Source organism: Erinaceus europaeus, chromosome 15 (genome assembly GCF_950295315.1).
Source record: "Erinaceus europaeus chromosome 15, mEriEur2.1, whole genome shotgun sequence".
NCBI lineage: Eukaryota > Metazoa > Chordata > Mammalia > Eulipotyphla > Erinaceidae > Erinaceus > Erinaceus europaeus.
Window position 1 is genome coordinate 65,703,802 of NC_080176.1, and position 22,941 is coordinate 65,726,742.

The window sequence follows — 22,941 nt, forward strand, 5'->3', positions numbered from 1 at the left end:
AGAACTGTTTCACCACTTGTAGAGCTTCCTACCTGCAGATGGGGATGGCGTTTTGAAGCCTGGTCCTTGCACATTATAATACATGCACTGAACTGGGCCTACCACTGCCAGACTAGCAAAATACTTTTATGAAAGCCTGAGGCTCCAAGATTCCAGGTTCAGTCCTCACAACACTATCATAAGCCAGAGCTGAGCTGTGCTCTGGACTTTCTCTGTGTCCTTTTCATTGTAATCCTCTATCTCTCATTAAAATAAATAGTAATAAAAAAAAACTAGTCTCAGAAAGTCTTCATGAGCTCAAAGGTAAGGGAACACCAGATTGAAGAGAGAAGAGCCCAGCCTGTTCTTCTAGCATTTGACCTTCTTCCGTAGCCAGTCATCAGCGTCAGGTTGAGCCTGATGTAAAGTTTCGAGACCTCCTTTGAATCTGGAGAGGTGGCAGTCGTTGACTATGTGGGTCATAGTCTGTCTGTAGCCGCAGGGGCAGTTCAGGTCGTCTCTGTCTCCCCAGCGATGGAACATAGCGTTGCACCGGCCATGCATTGGATCGTGGTGCATCTCGTGAGTACCCATTCATTGGGGAAACTGACGATCCTTACTAGCCGACTGAATCCACATGGATCCCAGTCACTTTCAAAGCCAGCAACAAGCAGCTCCTGACAGCTTTCAAGCTGTTGGTCCTTCTCTTCGAGCCCAGCCTGTAATGACCAGGTGCATGGCTGGGGTGGGGGTAGACACTGTACAAGGTAGGAGGGGATTAGAGAGTTTCTCAAGAAAGAATTTTAGAACTTTTATTTTCTCACCAGGGTTATCAATGGGGCTTGGTGCCAGCAGGACAAATCCCACTTGCAGCACTGATCTACCACTGACAAAGCTTCCTCCTTGCAGGTGGGAACCGGAGACTTGAACCCGGGTCCTTGTGCAAAGTAATGTGTGCTCTCTACCAGGTGTGCCACAGCTCAACTGCTGTAACTTTCTAATAATTCATCTTGGTGGGCTCCCCAGTGAAAGTATTTCATGGCTGGTGAAAAGTCTGGTTTATTTGTTTATGCCAGAGCACCTACCAACTCTTGACTTTTTGCTTCCGAGATCAGACGAGATCCTGCGTGTTCAGGGTGGTATGGTCGTAGAAAAGCTCTTGACTTTTTGGTGGTGACAGATTGAACCGCTCACCTGCCAGTCTCCCTGCACATCATCGCTGCACTATATCCCTGGCCCATGAAATTTTTACATGAGAAAAGAAAATGCATTCTTTTTATACGACTGTCAAATAAAACAACTATAACGTCAAGAACAGAGTTTACCAACAGGTATCCTTGCAGCTCTAGAGGATGTGCCTTTCTAGTAATCCCCTTTCTGCAAGAGCCGGTCACTTTCCTTAACGCCAGGCCTGCGAGCCCAGGGCGCTGTCTAGCGAGTTTGAACCTTTGAATCTACAGATCCGCGGTTGGTTTGGAGGAAAGAGAAGGAAGGGGCCGCCATCCGCAGCCGCTTCCCGGAGGAAGCTGCTCCCGCTGCCGTCTCCCGGGGCGAAGCTGCTGAAGTCTCTTATTCGTGCAGAGGCAGGTCCTCAAAAACAAGCCCCGGCTGATCGCTCAACACTCGCCGGACGCCCACTACGTGCCCAGCTCTCCCGCGCGCCTGTGGACTGCTTTGCAGAGGGCTGTGCCCATTCCTCTGCTGACCACTCCCTCCAGGCAACCCCCCCCCCCCGCCTTCCACCCCCCTTTCCGGGCAGCACCCTCCCGCCCAGCCCGAGCCCAGGTCAGGACTCCTGGCCGCCAGGGTTGCCCAGCTGGCGCCTGCGCAGAGCGACCCTCCCGTCACTCCGGGGCGGGGGGCGGGGGCAGTCCGGAGAAAGGAAAGCTGCGGGGAAAAAGGGCCAAACCCTGAAATTACCCGGATGTGGTCTCCGCTCGCGCATGCTCAGTGGCCTCTCGACAAGTTGGCAGCAACAACACGGCCCTGCTCGCTGCCGCCGCTGCGGTAACGGAGCGGCTCGGGTGGCAGAGCCTGTGATCGCGCCCGCCCGCTCTCGCCGGGAGGCCCGGTCCCGCCCGCCCCTCGGCTCCACGGCCGCCCAGGGGACGGGAACGGGAGAGGAGAGTCGGGCGCCCAGCTCGAGGGTCTCCCCGCCGCGGGGCGGCCCGGCAGCTCGAGGCGGTCCGGCCCGCGCGGGCAGAGGCGCGGCGCCCAGAGGGGCGGCCTGAGCGGGACGGCCGGGCGGGGGCCGAGGCGCCTCCTGGCCGCCGGGGGAGCCGCGGGCCCGGCGCCCCCGTGGACGAGCAGCCGCCGGAGGAGCGTGGACGCCCCTCTCCATCGTCCCAGCCCAGGTAACGCCATGCCCCCTCCCCTTGCCCGGGCCGGGCCCGCGCACCCCGCCCGCGGCTTCCCCACCCCGGGGCGGCTCCGGGCTCCGGGCTCCGGGCGGCGGGGAGCGCGGGGGCCGCCGGCTGCGACGGGAGAGCGAGCGCGCCGGTGCGACGAGCCGGGCCGCGGTGCCGCGCGTCCCCGGGTCCGGGCTCGGTCGTCGGGCCCCGGCCACTCGGCGCAGCCGGTCGCGGCGCGAAGTTGGACTCGGACGGGGCTCCCGCGGCGGCGGCGGCCGCTCGTCTTTGTTGCTCGGGAGGAGTTTCCCTCGCGGGGCGCGGTAGCCCAGGTCTAAATGAAAGCGGTCAGTGCTGTGTCTTCATTTCTTCTGTCTGTCTCTTTTTCTTTCTTTCTTTCACCCCCCCCCCCAATCTTGTTTTCCCCTTTGTCCCATGCTTTCTCTTCCTGGTTGTGTATTGCAGTTTGTGTCCCAGGCTGGGGTTTGTTTTCTTAGTTTGAGGTGTTGTGGGTGACGGCGGGCTGCGGGACACATTTCTTAGCAACCTGCCCTCCCCCCCCCCCCCCCCCGCCACCAGCACAGGGCGGTGGGGGCATGAAAAAGTCGTCGCGGAATCTCACTGCCAGGACTACAAGTTACTGAGCGTGAAACTGGTGTCTGGTGGAGGGCGGTGGCTCCATCACATGCCCCAAACTGCTGTTCCGATTTCTCAAGCTAGATTATTCCTATCCGCCCCCCCCAAAGAAAGAGTGTGTTAGGTTAACTTTGAAAGGTCCCTGCGGATATGAAGAGGCGCTAAGAAGCCCCGCTGAAGACCCCACTGAGATAACTGCACGCACACGTTTATTTGTAATTAGTCTTGAAATGAGTTTCTTGCTACCTTTTAGTTTGCACCACAGTTCAAAGTGAAACTGCCGGTTATTAAGTAATAAGGAAAAAAAATGACTGGGTAATAATTTTCATCAGTATGGATTGACTTTCTGAAGACGTGCCGTCAATGACCTTTGATTTTTGCCAGAATTATCATTCTTTTAGTCTTCGTTGCAGTTTGATTTATTCGCAGTACTTTCGCTGGCAGAAACCACTGGGCCCCAGCAGAAAATACAGAAATGCATACTTTCGTGAAGTGCTTAAATTTAGAACATGGCCTCTGAATAACTTTATTTTAGATTTCTTAAGTTACCTTTGCTTTGTTGTTCGGGGGCTAAATATATGTCAAGTTAGGTACAGAAAGTTCTAACGAGTAACTTTTCTTTTTCTACCAAAGACTTATATGCTGTCTATAGTGGAAAATTCAGATATGACTAGTGCATGATTTCTCAGTGTTCAGTCATGTCATGATTTTGTTAAATGGGTTCATCACAGTATGAATACAGGCAGGCCAGGCACTTAAGATTTGGAGTATGGTTTGGTTATAGGTGGATGAATTATGTAGGTTTAAGTTGGAATTAAATCTAAGTGCCTTTCGAGAGAAAATTGATACTACAATCTGTGAGTCTATTAATAGAAGTGGCTTTTTCTTGGCTTTCCAGGCTTTTGGGTGAGGTTGCTTTAAAGACATACTGCATCTTATTATTATTATTTTTTTAAGCAGGGGTGCCTAACTAGAAACTGTTGTTTAAGTATCTCCATTATAAATCCCAGACTTGGGGAAAAGTCCTGCAAATCGGTTTCAGATTGAACGAAGATTTATGCTGAGAAAGTCATTTTGAAAATTATCAGAATACGTTTTATGTGGATCACTTACCTTTTCTGGTGGCTTTGCTGCTCAAAACATTTCTGCTTATATCAGGAAGCAGCAAATCTTGTTTGTTAAAAAAAAAAAACAAAACCAAAAAACTATGCTTCACTAAAACTACATTTTAGTTAAGCTCTGTTTCCATTTGTATGTGAATTCTTTTTCTGAGTTCCCGGCAGACCCCCAATTAAAGTGCAAGAATTGAACTAATTTATGCCCAGTCACACTCCAGCTCTCCAGCTTGGAAGCTGTTTTATCTGATTGAGCCGGTGTTATAGTAACATCATTAGGCACTATTCTAATTGAGCTGTGAATTGCTGAGGCCTCTTAACAGGGCAGTTAACCCTGTAGGATCTGTCTGCCTCATTTAAAATCTATATTTAAGCATTTAGAATGCAAGTTTTTAGTCTTGTCTAAAATTTTGCCTATTTTGGGAAGAACTTGTTCTTCTAATATGTTTTGACTTTACTTATTTGAGTTCTGTTTTGTCCCTTACTAGCTAGTGCCTTTTCCACTTTCTATTCAGTAATTTATTTGCAAAAGTGTTTTCTGACTTAATTTGTGTTAGTGATCTAGTAATGGTGTACAGATCAGAAGATCGCATAGATGTAGCTGCACACTACACCCACCACCAAAGTTCTGTGTCCCCATCCCTAGTAATTTTAGAGTGAATGGTTTTTGAAATGTTTCTTATTAACCATTTCAGTGATTATCACACACATTTGATTTCTTTTTTTTTTCCTAGAAAATTGTGTAGTTAGTTTTTTTAAGTAATAATTAAAGGTGACCCTCAAATGTCTCATCTCGCAGTCCCCAGCGGGAGTGGGAATGAGGTTGAGCAGGGAGGGTGCAGTGACAGTAAAACATTGGACTCTCAGGCATAAGGTCCAAAGTTTGATTCCCGGCAGCACGATGTCTGGTTCTTCCTCTCGATTCTCCTTCCTCATTAATAATAAATAAATAAATAAAATCTTAAAAAAAAACTTTGGACTTGGAGGCATGAGGTCTTGAGTTCTGTCTCTGGCATCACTCGGATCCCCCTCTTGTTAATAATAATAAATCTTAAATAAGCTGATGAAAACAGTCTCATGTGACTTCATTTTCTACACAATATGAGAGCTAATGGAGTTAGACCGACGTAGCACCAGATTTAGTCCATTGTAGATACAGTTGGAGATTTGATTGGTTTGAAATGAGAATTTTAGACAGTTGACAAATACATCTAGCTATCTTCCACTTGAGCACACTCTCACTGTACTTTTGACATTTGCATCAGTACCCTAATATGCCAAAACATATGCTTGGTACAGTGAGTCAGACATCAGATTACTTTTCTCATCTACCCGCAGTGTGAATTTTTGGTGATAGGAAATGTGACTGAATTCCAGTTTCTGAGGAACAGGGTATTATAGGTTGTGTCACCTGTGGTCATATGTGGTGTGATTGGCATCTGGGAAAATTTGTTTCAACCAGGAGAGTGACTAGAAACCAGGATAAGTGCTTGCCTATGTGAAACTAAGATTTTGGTTAGACTTTTACAAGTCTTGATTTGCTACTGCAGATTTTGTCATAAATAAGGTAGAGACTTACTGTAAAGAATGCCTATTGTCGGGGGCCGGGTGGTGGTGCACCTAGATGAGTGCACATGTTACAATGCTAAAGGACCTGGGTTCAAGCCCCCAGTCCCCACCTGCAGGGAGAAAGCTTTGCGAGTGGTGAAGCAGAGTTGCAGGTGTCTGTCTTTCTTCCACTCTGTCTCTCCCTACCCTCTAGATTTCTGGCTGTCTCTATCCAATAAATAAATAAATAAATATATATATATATAATTAAAAAATTAAAAAGGAATATCTACTGTCTGGAATTGTACCTTTGGTCTTGTCAGTATTTCAAGATGTCTGTTGTCACATCTTATTTTATAACTTTTTTAAGGTCATTTTTCTGTTTTGTTCTTTTTAAAAATTATTTTACTTATTTATTTTTGAGAGAGATGCAGAGAGAGAAAGACACAGAGATACTCTGGCTTATGGTGGTGCAGGAGATTGAACCTGGACTTGAGTCTCAGGCATGAGAGTCTCTTTGCATAACCATTATGCTATCTACAACCACCCTATTTTATAACTTTTTAAACATAATTATTTATGGGGTGGAGAGAGAGGGAGAGAAGTAGAAAGAGAGAGACCGTCCCAGACCATCACTCTGGTGCATGCTATGTTGGGGATGAAACTCAGGTCCTCATGTGTAAGTCCAGTGCTTTCTCCACTGCTACTTAATCAGTTTATAATTGATAACTATTTAAGCTCAAGGAAAAATAAACTTCATTGTTACATTATTTTGGGTAATGCCAGGGTTGAATCCAGGATCTTCTACATGAGAAGAAGCATGGTTCCATCACTGAACTACATCTCTGTCACTCTTTTTTTTTTTAATTCTTTTTTTATTATTTTATTTATTTCCCCTTTTGTTGCCCTGGTTGTCTTTTTATTGTTGTTGTAGTTATTATTGTTGTTGTTATTGATGTCGTTGTTGTTGGATAAGACAGAAATGGAGAGAGGAGGGGAAGACAGAGAGGGGGAGAGAAAGACAGAAAGACAGACCTGCTTCACCGCCTGTGAAGCGACTCCCCTGCAGATGGGGAGCCGGGGGCTCGAACCGGGATCCTTATTCCGGTCCTTGTGCTTTGCGCCACATGTGCTTAACCTGCTGCGCTACCGCCTGACTCCCTACTCTGTTGTTTTTGCAGTTTGGAAAGCATATAATTGTTAAGATTTTTTTTTTTAACTTTTTTACTCCTTAGGTTTAAGCGGTAGTTCTCAACCTTGGCAGCACTTTGAAATCTCTTGGGAAACTTTACAAAATACTGATGGCTGGACCCCATTCCCAGAAATTGTGATGCAGGCAGTCTGGAGTGTAAACAGATCGAAGTTCTGAAGTGATTGAGCTATGAGCAGTTTTTTAACAGTTTTTTTCCCCCAAATCATTTCCTTTGTGTTGACTTTACATTCTTTAATACAATGATATATGTATGTATAAGGTAATCACCTCACCTCTAACTTACTGGGACCATTAAAAGAATTGTCACATTTGTTTTGCTTCAAGTCTGTCCCCTTCCCTTATTTGGTTTCTCCCCTCTTTGCTTTTTTCTTCATTTTCAGTTTATTTGAAGAATCAGGTAGCCAATTTTAGGAAGCTATCTTTCCCATGATGAAAACTAGGAAAACTGTTCTAAATAACTCCTTTTAGAGTGTAAAGACTTGTCTTAGTACCAAAATTAGCATCTAAGTTCCTAATAGAGTTTGGTCCTCTTAGATGGTAGGTAATGTGCTTGGGAAGTACAAACATTTTTAGCTGCCAATTAGTTTGTCATTCTCTGGTTCTTGGGAACAAGCTGTATTGATTTAACTTTTGCTGTCAGGGGTTAACATACACTGAGGTGGTGGCTCACCAAGTCCAGTTAGTTATCTGTTAGTTTTCTAGAGATTATCTAGGGCAGGAGTGGGGAACATATGGTCCACAAAATCATTTGGTTTGGCCCTGCTAAGGCAGTCACAGCTTTTTTTCTACAGCAACATTAAGTGCTAATTTTTAAGTTGATAGTTTTTGTATGGCCTGTGAATGATATTATAAACATACAAATAGCCCTTGGCAGAAAGAAGATCCTTCACCAGTGATCTGAGGGATGTGTTTAATTCTCCACTTACAGCACCTGAAATATCCCAAGTATTGGCATCTGCTTCTGGAAGAGCTATTAAAAAACAAAGCAGTATTCTTTCTTTGTTCTGTCTTTACACACCATTCTGTTATACACACTGATTCAGAATGGAATAGGAGAGGAGGCATGTGACTGTAAATTATAATGAAAGTACCTCTTGATTTTAAAAGCTTTGTATATTATTTTGTCCTTATTGCTTCATTTGTTTTAGTATAATAGACTTGTCTTTGCAATCATTGGTGCACTGCAATGATTGGAGTAATTTACTGCAAATCTATTGAATGCTAATTTGCATATTTAGAATTAATATAATCTAAAATGTCTGCTATTGAGTATCTTGTCTTTCCAGTAAGGTGTGATTTCTGTATCTCAATGTGGATGAATGTCAGTTCAGCTTTTTTTTTTTTTTTTTTTGCCTCCAGGGTTATCGCTCGTAGCACGAATCCACTGCTTCTGGAGGCCGTTTTCCCCCTTTTGTTGCCCTAGTTATTTATCGTTTTTGTTATTGTTGTTGTTATTGCTGTCGTTGTTGTTGGATAGGACAGAGAAGTTGGGAGAGGAAGAGAAGACCTGCAGACCTCCTTCACCATCTGAATGTGGGTAGTCAGGAGCTCGAACGGGGATCCTTATTCTGGTTCTTGTGCTTTGTGCTGTGTGTGCTTAACCTGCTGTGCCACCACCCAGCCCCCAGTTCAGGTCTTTTTAAAGTAAAAATTTGTTTCTAAATGTTGATGCGTTAAGAGTATTTGTCTCTGGTCTTCACTATTGAATTCTAGAACACTTGATATCAATAGGTGGCCAGTTATATTGCAGTGGCTGAATCATCTGGTGGAACTAGTATTTGAAGGGGTATGATTAGCTAGAGATCGTTGTATGTTAACACACTGGATGCATCTGTGTTATAGATAGGGCCTAAAATTAGTTGAGGGATTTTATGTGTACAGATGTTGAAATTAAGCAGCTGGCTAATTGTAAAGAGAAAGCTGTAGCTTCATGTAATTAGCTTTTTCTTGTCGTCTTTGTCACTGCTGGGTGGGTACAAAATGCAGGGCCTCATAAATACAAAGTATGTGTTCTATCATTGAAGTACATCCTTGAATCCTGTCTTCTTAGTGGTTCGCATAGTTCCCTGATAATTGTAATTGATGTCACTATCTTGTCTGATGATTTCTACAGTGAAGCACATAGAGTAGATCAGTGCTTCGTAGAACTGATAGCACCTCAGACTCTGGAGTGCTTTTTGAAGAGAGGGTCCCTTTATTGTTATCTGTCAGTAGGATTGATAGACTCCTTTATTTGAGAGGTTTTATCAGTAGTATTTTCAGTTATCACTTGTTAGAATTCGCCTTTCCTCCCAATATTTTTTCTTGTTATTTATCTTTTATTTAAATATTTAATTTATTTATTTATTACTGGGTAAAGACAGCATAAGTGAGAGGAGGGCTGATAGAAAGGGAGAGAAACAGTCACCTGCAGCCCTGCTTCACTACTTGTGAAGCTTTCCCCCTGCAGGTGGGGCCCAGGAGTTTGAACCTGGGTCCTTGCACACTGTAATGTGTGCACTTAACCAAGTGTGTCACTCCCTGGCCTCTCTTTCCAATCTTTTTTAAGACGGTGTTTCTCAAAGCATGGTCCACAGTCTCCTGTGAGATCTCCATAACCCTTGTCTTTAAGAGGGTTCACAAAATAAAAAATGTTTTATAATGATACTGAGGTAGCATTTGTCATTTTACTCTGCTGCTATTTTCAGGAATAGTGAAGAAGCAATTGTGGGCAAACCACTGACATCTTTGCCTGAATCAAGATAGTAAGTAGCCCAAACTGTATGAGATTTCTTACTGTTTTTCCTAGCTAGACACAGACACAAATTGAAGTACTAGGACAGGTTGAATGCATATGCTACAATGTGCAAGGACCCAAGTTCAAGCTCTTCTTCCTACCCTCAGGATGGGAGCTTCATGAATAGTGAAGCAGTGCTGCAGATATCTTACCTCTCCCCTTCCCCCCCCCCTCCTCTCGCTGTCTCTTCCTTCCCTCTCAGTTTCTCTCTGGTTTGAACAAATAATAAGTAAATAAAGACAAAAAAATATTAGAACAAAAATGCCAGTTTCCCTGAAGAAAATCCTTGCTGAAAAGTTTTAATTATAACAGCTTTGGAGGTGGCACAGTGGCTAAATCACTAGGTTTACAATCATGAGGTTCTTAGTTTGATCCTTCGAATTGTGTGTTTCAGAGTGATGTTCTGGTGCTAGTTCTCTCCTTTTTATTATTATTATTTCTATTATCTTCTAGAAAGTTTTAACTAAGAAAATTTCAGGGTGGTTGAGCCCACAAGAGCAATGACCTGGGTTCGAGTCCGTAGTCCCCACCTGCAGGAGGAAAGCTTTGTGAGTGGTGAAGCTATGTTGCAGGTGTCTCTCTGTCTCTCCCTATCATTCCCTTCCCTCTAGATTTCTGGCTGTCTCTATCCAATACATAAAATAAAATAAATTAAAAAATTAAAAGAAAATTTCATTCTGAATTGCATATCTTTTTTTCCCCTCTATCTTCTTCCCTCTTTTTCCCTCGCTCCCTCCTTCCCTCTTTTTTTTCTGTCAGTGGAGCATCCATATTCCAGGCTGACTTGTTTAGCTAGAAAGAAAGACACAAGAGAGAAAGAAAGACACTACAGCACAGAAGCTTCTTGCTGGCTCAGGAGTTCATGTCTTTTTATTATTCAGTGTGATTAGATGTAAGTGTCCATAAAGTACTTTTGTACGTTGAAGTTTAAAATACATCTCTAGGAAAAGTATTTGTGTAGTTGAATCGCAAACTAGGCTGCATTTTTGTACAATACCAATTTAAATTTTACTTTAAATATTGACTTCTAGGTGGATCATAGTTATTCAGATTTGGACATTTGACAATGAGTGATTTATTTTTATGTATGAGTTTTTATTTTTTGTAGTGTTTTTTTAGAGGTTTTTCTTATATATTTTTTGATTGGGGATTAGTGGTTTACAGTAAATACATGTGTTGATACTTGTGAAACATTTCTGTTCTATGCAAAACATCTCACCCCCGGTCTAGGTCCTCCTCCACCATCATACACCAGGATGTGAACCCCTCCCCTCTCTGCCCTTTACTTTGGTGCAATAAACCAAACACAGTCCAAGTTCTACTTTGTGCAAATTTCCCCTTTCTATTCTTATTTCTCGACTTCTGTCCATGGGTGAGATCATCCCATATTCATCCTTCTCTTTCTGGATTATCTCACTTAACATGATTCCTTCAAGCTCCATCTAAGATGAAGTGAAGAAGGTGAATTCATTATTCTTAATAGCTGAGTAATATATATATATATATATACCACAACTTTTTTAGCTACTCATCTGTTGTTGGACACTTAGTTTGCTTACAGGTTTTGGCTATTACAAATTGTGCTGCTATGAATATAGGTACATGCATATATATATATATATATTTTTTTTTTTTTAATTTTTTATTTACGAAAGGATTAATGAACAAAAACATAAGGTAGGAGGGGTACAACTCCACACAATTCCCACCACCCAATCTCCATAACCCACCCCCTCCCATGATAGCTTTCCCATTCTCTAGCCCTCTGGGAGCATGGACCCAGGGTCATTGAGGGTTGCAGAAGGTAGAAGGTCTGGCTTCTGTAATTGCTTCCCCGCTGAACATGGGCGTTGACTGGTCGGTCCATACTCCCAGTCTGCCTCTCTCTTTCCCTAGTAAGGTGTGTCTCTGGGGAAGCTGAGCTCCAGGACACATTGGTGGGGTCTTCAATCCAGGGAAGCCTGGCCAGCATCCTGGTGGCATCTGTAACCTGGTGATTGAAAAGAGAGTTAACATACGAAGCCAAACAATTTGTTGAGCAATCATGGATCCCAAGCTTGGAATAGTGGAGAGGAAGTGTTAGGGAGGTACTCACTACAAACTCTAGTGAACTTCTGCTTTCAGGTATATATTTTGCAGTAGTTTATAGATACATGTGAACATAAGCTCTCTCTCACAGAAACTGGTGTATATCTACGATGTGGGACTTTGTTAGAAAGTGAACTACCTGAGATGAAATTAGAGTGTACTATAAAAGGAAAGGTCTCACTCGAGTAATGAAGCTGAAGGGTTGTCATTCCACACGTGAAGTCTCTGGACACAGTCTGAGGTGAAGCATGTTGAGGTGGCAATCATTGCGTTGGTTACATGCATATATTTTTGGATGGGTGTGTTTAGTTCCTTAGGATATATCCCCAGGAGAGGAATTGCAGGGTTATCGGGTCTACTTCTAGCCTTCTAAGAGTTCTCTAGACTCCTCTCCACAGGGGTTGGATCAATTTACATACTAACCAACAATGTAAGCCTACCAATTTAAAGAAAGTAATTTTGTTGCCATTAATAAAATCTGATCTTTTGTTTTGGGAAAATTAGAATTTTGGATTATCTGTTATCTATTACCTGTGGGTTTACCAGTTTCTGAAGTTTAAGACTTTCCTAGTGAGATGGGAATTGATATTAAGGAATATGACTTAATTACATAGACACATACACTCTCACTTTGAGTTTAACTTCATGTACTGAATTTATAGTTAGATACATGTATAGAATTAAACATATCTTCCAAGTGTTGACACACTCTGCTATATAAATGAATATTTACAAATATATAACATATATGAACATATAGAACATGTTACATACATACTTACATACAAGTAACAGTACAAAATATCGCATGGTTAGGAAATCCATATAGACTAATCCAAGTATCATATAGACTAGTGGATCTTTATGTAACAGAGCCAGAATGTTTATTGCTGTGATTTTATGTTGCACATTGCAGTTAGCCCCTAAGAACTATCATTTGTTGAACTTTAGTGCTGAATAGACGATAACTACTGTCGTCTGAAAAGCCTATTATGATAGTTCTCACTTCCAACTACTTCTATGTATGAGGTCTGTCCGTTTCCTCCACATACTTTAACCCAGGTAACACAACACAACAGATTGGATGCAGAAACAGATATGACAATGCAGCTATCTTCCATTAAGTTGGGCATTAAAGAAATTTACAAATGAAAAAAACCTCACTCTAAATACTGACTTGGTTTTTCTGTCTTGGAAAGTAGTTTTTCATAAAACACATGCATAATGGGTTTATTATTTTAAATAAAGTTGATAATCTGTTTTGATTTTAAGTAAGTAAATAAATGTCAGTAGATGTAACTGACATAAGCAAAGGCTATTTGGCATTCTCAGTGACTGAGATTGTAAATAAGGGGACCTGAAACCAGAGAGTTTGACAAGCAGTTTAAAGTAACTAGTTACGCATATTCTTGACTAGATTACTGATAGGCTCGATTGTTTAGCTTGTATTGCATCCATGCTAATTCTGAGAATGTTACTGAATTTTGGTTCAGTTATACATTGGAAAACATTAAATAGTTAAGCTTTAATAAGAATTCACTAACTTGCTCTGGAAATAGAACTAGACTCAGAGGGTAGGGTCTAAGGTCACAACCAAAAGTCTTATCTCCGAACCTTGCTTCCCTTCTTGTCAGCTTCAAGTCCATCAGAAAGAGAACTTTCCTCCTCTGAATTGTCAACAGAGTTCTTGGAGCTTGACTTTTTTTTTTTTTTTTCCTATCTTTGAAACTATTGGGTAAATAGAAAATGACTCCAATTTGTCTGGTTTGTCCCACAGGCCCACCTGGAGAAATCTTGCAAAGTTAGCGTAGTGTACAGAATGGGAAATACATCTATCAGGCAGAATGCAGATGTTAGCAACAGGGCTTTGATTCCCACCCCCCCCCCCCAGGGTTGTTACCGCAGGCTCCACACCTGCATATTTCTATCACTCTTGGTGGACTTACCTACCTACCTACCTACCTACCTACCTACCTTTTTTTCTTTCTTTCCTTATTTCTCACTCCCTTTCTCACTCTCTTTCTCTTTATCTATTTCTTTTTTTAAATAGAGAGTGAAAAACAGGGAGAAAGAAAGAGAAAGGCCCCAGCACTGCTCCACTGTATGTGAAGCTCCCTCTGTGCAGTATCTGGTATGCAGTGCTCTCAGACTCGAACCCTCAGGCCCTTGGACATGGTAAAGTGTGTGCTTTTCTAGGTGAACTAGTTCTTGGCCCCGTTGATTTTTTTTTTTTTTAACACGTTCTGTTAATCCAGGGGAAAAAAAATTTCCAAATCAGATTATTTTCAATGAAGTTAGCATACCAACACAATAGATGTAAGATCTATGTGTAAATAAGAAACATGTTTGTCCCTTGCAATTCATATTGTCACAAGAAAATCTTCTTGTTGCTTTGATTATATTATTCCAAGTCAGATTTTTTGTTTCATTAATATCTGGACTTGTAATCCTTATGCTCTTCGGTATTCTCTTTTTTAAAAAAAAAAATTTATTCATTCATTTATTTATTTTAATGAGAGAGGTACAGAGGCCAGAACACTGCTCAGCTGTGTCTTTTTTCTATTATTTATTCTCTTTTGTTGCCCTTGTTGTTTTATTGTTGTTGATGTCGTTGTTGGATAGGACAGAGAGAAATGGAGAGAGGAGGGGAAGACAGAGAAAGGGAGAGAAAGATAGATACCTGCAGACCTGCTTCACCGCCTTTGAAGCAACTCCCCTGCAGGTGGGGAGCCAGGGGCTCGAACCGGTATCCATACGCTGGTCCCTGTGCTTTGTGCCATGTGCGCTTAACCTGCTGCACTACTGCCTGATTTCCTGATGTTCTCTCTCTCTTTTTTTTTATTAAAAAAATTTTTTTCTTTTATTTACTTATTTATTCCCTTTTGTTGCCCTTGTTGTTTCATTGTTGTAGTTATCATTGTTGTTGTTATTGATGTCGTCATTGTTAGGACAGAGAGAAATGGAGAGAGGAGGGGAAGACAGAGAGGGGGAAAGAAAGACACTTGCAAACCTGCTTCACCACCTGTGAAGCGACGCCTCTGCAGGTGGGGAGCCGGGGGCTTGAACCAGGATCCTTTCATCGGTCCTTGAGCTTTGTGCCACATGCGCTTAACCCACTGCACTACTGCCCGACTCCCTTGATGTTCTCTTCTAACTGCAAGCTGCTTGACAAGTCTGAGCTGAGGCTCTTGGTTGTTCCTTTGCTTAGGATCTAGGCTGTACTTGTGCTGCAGGCAGTTGAACTCAGCCTGTGTACTTTCTTCTTTTCTGCTGTAAACCTGTCCTTAGACTTTCTAATGTTATATTTACCTGTTAACTTCTTTGTATTCCTTGCTAAATTTAAAAGCTCCCCCCAGATATTCCCATACTAAATAGTTTATTCATTGTTGATCAGAATATCTCTAACTTGTATAAACTATGTTTGTGTATTGGTTTCACAGATATGAAACTAATTCAGAAGTAAACAGGCGAGCAGTTAGGAAAAAAAAGTGTCAGAATTCATGCAAGTTTATGGATTTCCATGAGAAACTCTCAGGACAGTGAGAAGCTTTTAAAAACATTTATTTATTATTATCTTTTAATTTGAAAAGACAGGAATTGAGAGGGAAGAGGAGATAGAGGGATAGAGACTCCTGCAGCACTTACTCACCACTTATGAATCTCCTCCCTCGCCTGCAGGCAGGAACTGAGGTCTTGAATCCTGATCTTCACTCATGGTGATGTGTGTGCTCATCCTAGTGTGCCACTGCCTGGACAGTGAGAATCTTAATTAACTTGGTTATTTGGCATCCCAATCCATTAATTCTTCCATATGACCCTTGACCAGCTTGTGATTAATGGCAAGATTATAGAGATGAAACAGACAAAGAATACAGATATAAGAATAAGCCTCTGTCTTTTTGCTGACTTTCTGCTTCCCATTACCCCTCTCCTTTGGGGTAGTTTGTTCTAGGCCGTGAATTTAGCACCTGTATGTGAGAGGTTTTCTAATAGTCCTAATTTCTCTACTGAGTGCCTCAAACTCAGTGTATTAGAAATGGAACCCATTGCTCAACTGCTTTTAAATCGATATCTTTTTTCATCAATTAACCTATCTAGGAGGTTTGTCATTTTTAAATAGACTCTTTTATTCACCCCTTATATTTACTTGACTGAAAAAAATCCAGTTTAGAGGGGGCAGGGAGATAGCATAATGGTTAAGCAAAAGACTTTTATGCCTGTGGGGTTTGAGTTCCCAGGAGAGGAGAGATTTCTGTAGGACTACTCCACTGCTCATAGAGCATGAGGGTGGGATTTGAACCTGGGTAGTACTTACACATAGTAATGTGTTCTCTTCTGGGTGAGCCACCATCCAGCCTACTGGTATTGAAATTTTAAGCTGGATTTTATTGTGGGAGGCTGTCTCAGAATGTTTAGTAGCAATCCACAAGATACCTAGTATTCTTCCTCCCACTTTCCTATTCAAGTTGTAACAATCAAAAATGTCTCTAAGTATTGCCAAGTGTTTCCTGAGAGGAGAGGAGGCACAGTTCTTGTTGAGAACCAGATAGTCCTATATGACTGGTCAGTCAAATAATAGCAAGATACTTAAAAGACATTTAAGGACATATGTAGAGATGGATACTTTGTTTTTGTTTGCCTAATGTCTGAGAGATGACAGTGGATAGTGTTGCCAGTTTGTAATGAATATATTTCAACTTAGGCAGAAAAGAAACCTTTGTTTTAAGACACTGATAGTTGGGGGGGGGGGTGTTGTCACTGTCACTATGACATAGTCTATCCCCATCCTGACTGTTAAATTGTGCTGAGACTTGACTTTGCTGTTGACTTTATGATCCCAAATCACTTCAGCTCCTCTGACATCTATTGCTTAGTGTAATAATATGTTTGAATCTTCTAGTATGTGATGCTCAGTACAGTAGTCTTGCTTTCAATTTACTTATTTATTTTTGTTTCTCCAAGGCTTTACCACCCTCTCCCCTCCCCTCCCCTCCCCTCCCCTCCCCTCCCCTCCCCTCCCCTCCCCTCCCCTCCCCTCCCCTCCCCTCCCCTCCCCTCCCCTCCCCTCCTCTCCTCTCCTCTTTTACCAGAGCACTGCTCAGCTCTGGCTTATGGCAGTGTGGGGGATTGAACCTGGGACTTGAGAGCCTCAGGCATGAAAGTCTCTTTGCATACCATTATGCTATACCCCCACCTGGTGCCCTGTCTTTTTATTAATGAGAAAGATAGGAAGAGAGAAAGGAAGAACCAACCATCACTCTGGTACGTGTCCTGCTGGGGATTGAACTCGGGACCTCATGCTTGAGAGTCCAGTGCTTTATCCACTACACCACCTCTTGGACCACCCCAAGTACTGCTTTTTAAAGGGACACCGTGGAAATTAGTGGGAGGGCCCTGGTGGGTGGGGCCAGAGGTAACCTAGAGTGAAGAACTGGACTACTTGTCCCAGAAAGTTGTGTAGAAGTAAAATGTGTGGGTGGGGGTATAGCATAATAGTTATGCAAAGAGACTTTCATGCTGCCTGAGGCTCTCAAGTCCCAGGTTCAATCCCCCACATCGACATAAGCCAGAGCTGAGCAGTTCTGGTAAAACAACAACAACAAAAAACTTGTAATTAATCCAGAACCTAACTCATATCAACATACTCAGTCTTTTAGGACTTAAGTTCCTCTTAATTTGGTTTCTTTCTTTCCTTCCTTCCTTCCTTCCTTCTTTTAGGACTTAAGTTCCTCTTAATTTGGTTTCTTTCTTTCCTTCCTTCCTTCCTTCCTTCCTTCTTTCTTTCTTTCCTTCCTTTTTTCTTTCTTTCTTTCTTTCTTTCTTCTTTCTTTCTTTCCTATTCTTTCTTTTCCTTCCTTCCTTCCTTCCTTCCTTCCTTTTTTATTTGTTAACAAGAAAGATAGGAGGAGAGAGAAAGAACCAGACATCATTCTAGTACATGTGCTCCCAGGGATTGAACTTGGGACCACCTGCTTGAGAGTCTAGTGCTTTATCCACTGTGCCACCTCCTGGACCACACTTAATTTGGTTTCTTAGTAAAGTTGCTGTATTTGGAATTTTTTAAATTTAGTTTCCCTTTTGCTGCCCCTTTTTTGTTGTTGTTGTTGCAGTTACTATTGTTATTGATGTCGTTGTTGTTAGATAGGACAGAGAGAAATGGAGAGGGGGAGAAGACAGAGAGGGGGAGAGAAAGATAGACATCTGCAGACCTGCTTCACCACCTGTGAAGCGACTCCCCTGCAGGTGGGGAGCCCGGGGCTCAAACCGGGATCCTTACTCCAGTCATTGCGCTTTGTGCCACCTGTGCTCAACCTGCTGTGCTACAACTCCTGGAATTTTTTTTTTACATTGTGCTACACCAGCTTTTTAAAAAAGTATTTATTTATTTATTCCCTTATGTTGCCTTTGTTGTTTTATTGTTGTAATTATTATTGTTGTTGTTATTGATGTCGTCGTTGTTGGATAGGACAGAGAGAAATGGAGAGAGGAGGGGAAGACAAAGGGAGAGAAAAAGACACCTGCAGACCTGCCTGTGAAGCACCTCGCTGCAGGTGGGGAGCTGGGGGCTCGAACCAGGATCCTTATGCTGGTCATTGCATCTCAAGCCACATGCTTTCCCCCCCCTTTTGTTGTCCTTGTTTTTTTTTTAATTGTTGCTATAGTTATTATTATTGTTGTTGTTGTTGATGTTGTCATTGTATAGGACAGAGAGAAAGATGGGGAAGACAGAAACAGGGAGAGAAAGATAGACACCTGTAGACCTGCTTCACTGCCTGTGAAGCGACTCCTCTGCAGGTGGGGAGCCAGGGGCTCGAACTGGGATCCTTATGCTGGTCCTTGTGCTTCATGCCACGTCCACTTAACCCTCTGCGCTACCTCCTGACCCCCTGTATTTGGAATTTTATAGAGTTCACTATATCTGGAAAATCCATGTCACTTTATTGCAGTCACCTTTTGCTCTTGGAGTTACCAAAGCAACACACCTGCTTTGGACAGACTATTATAATGTAGCTATTATATTAATGATAATGATTCTCCATATAAATGCAGGCATCTAACTTCTTTATTGTAATTTCTAAATTTGATATGCCTGGGACCAGACAGTGGCATGACAGGTAGAAAACACACATTACCATGTGTAAGGACCCAGGTTCAAGCCCCTGGTTTCCACCTGCAGGGGGAAAGCTTTATAAGTAGTGAAGCAGTGCTGTAAGTTCTTTCTATTTTATTCCCTCTGTCTCCCCTTTCCATCTCAATTTTTTTCTGTCTCCATCAAAAATAAGGAAATAATAATAATAAAAAAGAAATAAATGACTTCTGGGTGTGGCAGATTAGTCATGTAGGCACTGAACCCCAGTGATAATACTGGCAACATTAAAAATAAATAAGTAAATTTGATATGGTTGACATTTTAGCTAAAACGCAGATTTTATTATATGTTAATCTTAATAGATAGGCTGTCATCATCATCATTATATTTTTTATTTATTTTATTTATTCCCTTTTGTTGCCCCTGTTGTTTTATTGTTGTAGTTATTATTGTTGTCGTTGTTGTTGGATAGGACAGAGAGAAATGGAGACAGGAGGGGAAAACAGAGAGGGGAGAGAAAGATAGACACCTGCAGACCTGCTTCACCACTTGTGAAGCCACTCCCTTGCAAGTGGGGAGCCAGGGTTCGAACCGGGATTCTTATGCTGGTCCTTGTGCTTTGTGCCACCTGCGCTTAACCCGCTGTGCTACAGCCCGACTCCCCATCATCATTTTTTACCAGAGTACAGCTCAGCTCAGATTTTACCAGAGTACAGCTCAGTGGTGTAGGGGATGGAACCTGGGATTTTGGAGTCTCAGGCATGAGTCTTTTTGCATAACGATGATGCTATCTCTCCTTGGTTGGAACTTGGAAGGTCGCTAATAAGGTGATATAAACTATTTGTTGCAAAAATAGCATGGGGCCATTGATGGAACTTAAAGCCATTTCCTTTTCTTAAAGGCTTGTTTTGTTTTAATGAAACCAGAGTGCTGCTCAACTCTAATTTATGTGCATCCCAGTGGTTGGACCTGGGACTTGGGGAGTAAGGCACTAAAAAGCCTGCCCAGTGCATTGTGTCCTCCCCCCCCCAGTCTTAAAGCCATTTGCTGATCATATGCTACTTATTTTGCACACAATATAGTGTTTGTAATATTCTTAATAAAGTTGGTCAACTAATGGTTCCCAAGTTGCTTTTATGTACATTGTTGCATTTGATTACTGCAGTAAAGTAGTAAAACTGACAAGGCGGAAGTTGTTCCCATTTTATAGATGGGAGGGTTATAAGACTGTTAATTTGCCCGGTCATTCTGCTAGAGATTTAGTTTAAGCATTTAATTTTATTTATACCCGTCTCATTTTTTTTTTTTTTGTCTACCATTATTCCATACAACCTAAGAAAAAAATCTAGTGTAGGAGAACATCAAAGCACTGCCATTTTTTTTTTTAATGCTAGGAACTAATATTTCAGGTCTTCGTGGTCATAGGAATACAATGAGGAGAAGAAAACCTAAGAGATCAGAGGTGGCACAGAAGTTAGAACTCTGAACTTAAATGCATGAGGTTCTGAATTTGATTCCCAGCATTGTATATGCACCTTCTCCTCACTCCACCATTAATAACTCTAAAAAAAAAAATGACTAGACCTTTACTGAGTGGGCAACATATGGGCCTGGATGTTTTAAGCAAAAGAAATAACATCACCATGAACCTGAAAGCATGTAGTGAACGGAAATGCATTCATTTGACAGCCAGGACTGCTTAGCATGTCCTAGGAATTGGGCATTAATGATGGCTTAGACATGTACCACCCTGTTCCCTAGAGTTTCCAGTCCAGAAACTGAAGTTGTCCTAAAGTTGGCACTCAAAATTCTCAAAATAGGGAGTGGGGCTGGTGGTGGTACAATCTGTCGAGTGCACACATTACTGTTCACAAGGACCCTAGTTGAAACCCTCTGTCCCCGCCTTTATGAGGGTGGAGGGGTTGCGTGAGTGGTGAAACATTGCTGCAGATCTCTCTTCCTCTTTGTGTCTGTCTCACTTTTTTTCCTCCAGGGTTATCGCTGGGGCTATGTGCTTTTAACACTATAAACCCACTGCTCCTGGTGGCAGAGGAAGTAGAGGGAGATAGAGGGAGAGAGGGAGAGAGCTGCAGACTTGCTTCACAACTTGTGAAGCATCTCCCCTGCAGGTGGCAAACTGGGGGTGGGATGGAGGGTTGCGCATTGAACCCCGGTTCCTTGCACAAATAAATAATTTCAAATTTTGTTTCTCTTGGGCCACATTTGGGTTAAAGGTGTGTGTGGGGTTTTCTTTTTTGTTTATTTGGTTTTGTTTTTGGGGGGTGTGTTTCTCCCCCTTTTTCTTCAAAGTATAATAGTTGCCAATACTTAAAGATGATTTCACTTACTAATGGGCACCAAACATCAGACAGCCAAAGGTTAGACAGCCTGTGGCTATAATTCTCAGAGGCCACTTCTGCCAGGAGTGAGTGGTGGCTACCCACCGGAATGGGGTCCATGTGGACACTCCTCAGGACATTTCTTTGTATCTGTTCATGTATGTGCTTTGCCTGGGTATGTTTTGAGTCCTAGGTGAGTGGTTTACTTCTGTTCCTGGTCTCTTAATTTCTTTTTTTGACAAATTTAAACAAGGGAAAATACAGAAAATTATATAATGTGTTTCACGAAGCTGCTCTCCCCTGAAAACAGTGAAAGAAAGGTCTTGGGAATGGATCAGTGGTACCTGCCTTGCCTGCACTGAGGCCCTGGTTTCGATTCCAGCATCACATAAAAGGATGGAGCAGTGTTCTAGTTTGTCTCTCAAGTGAAAAAAAATATTAATTTTCAAAGAATGGTTTTTCTTCGATTTAGGCACTTCTGTAGATCTTTCAATTCTGTGAGTGCTGTGTGTTTGAACCTGGGTTACACACATGACAGAGTAGGTGCACTATCCAGATTATCCATTTTGCTGACCCCACACACATTCCTTTTTAATGCAGGCTCAGAGTATCTAAGTAATTTGTCTAATGACTTAGTATGAGTTCTGGGACTCTAATCCAGTTTTCTGACTGGAAAATTCTTCTATGCAGGCACTTGTGGCTACCTGGAAAGTATGCCTTCAGGATTTACTTATTGAATGTGGCAAGTACTAAGTATTTAGAAACATAAAAGAAATAGTTCTCCTTAAGTGGTTTATAATTAGTAGCGGAAACATCTATGTAAAGCAGATAACAATAGCAGGATGTACTTGTTAAATATCAGGTAACTGATCAAAATTCTATGGCAACCCAAAATTAAAACAGTGACTGGGAGCACAGAAGGGAGGTGGGTCAAGATGATGATGGTAGAGAATCATGTGAGTTTAATAAGAGGATGATGGCTTATAGTTTAACAACAAATAAAGATCATTAAAAGAACAGCTTTTTTTTTTTTTTTGCCTCCAGGGTTATCACTGGGGCTCGGTGCATGCACTATGAATCCACTGCTCCTGGAGTTCCCCCCTTGTGTTGTTGTTATTATTGTTATTGCTGTTGTTGGATAGGACAGAGAGAAATTGAGAGAGAAAGGGAAGACGGGGGAGAGAACGACCTGTTTCACCACTTGTGAGGTGGCCTCCCCCTGCAGGGGGGGAGCTGGGGGCTTGAACCAGGATCCTTGCACTGTGCTCTTCTTAAGCGCCGTGTGCGCTTAACCTGCTCAACTGCCTGGCCCCCTAAAACACATTTTGCCTTGAGTTTTTATTAACTTGGTAGTGGGGTAATTATTATTATTATTATTATTATTATTATTTGCCTCCAGGGTTGATATAATATGTGACATTTTGTGACTGGTTTTCACTCAGCACATGTTCCCAGCTGTAGCACGCATGTGTCTTGTAATGCGTCAAAAACATCTCATTCACTTTGATGATTGAGTAGTTTTCCAGTGTATGGATATGATCATTCATATCTTCATCAGTTGGTGGGTATTTAGATTGTGTCTAGTTTTTGGCTGTTGAATGGTATTGCTGTGAACATCCATGTTGTTATAAGGTTTTGTGTGATCCTAAGTTTATAGTCATTTTAGGTAGAATTGCTGAGGGTGGAATTGCTGGGTCAATGGTAACTCTAGTGTTTAACATTTTGAGGAATTGTCAGATTGCTTTCCAAAGTGAAGACACCATTTTGTATTCCCACCAACACTGTATGAGGTTTCCAGCTGCTTCTTGC

The 22,941-nt window shown here is 42.2% G+C and overlaps 1 protein-coding gene across 3 annotated transcripts in view; it reads left to right on the forward strand.

Moving 5' to 3' along the window:
- Positions 1–1,878: 1,878 nt before the first annotated feature.
- The window catches only part of SMAD4 (SMAD family member 4), a 74,856-nt gene continuing 53,793 nt past the window's right edge, over positions 1,879–22,941 (forward strand). The window contains exon 1 of one of the 3 annotated variants that reach the window (XR_009545082.1): positions 1,879–2,333. The gene's annotated coding sequence lies outside the window, so the exon portion shown is untranslated. Of the gene's footprint in view, positions 2,334–2,545; positions 2,675–22,941 lie in introns of those variants that run through there. The other 2 variants (XM_060173894.1, XM_060173895.1) reach the window with 2 other exon arrangements.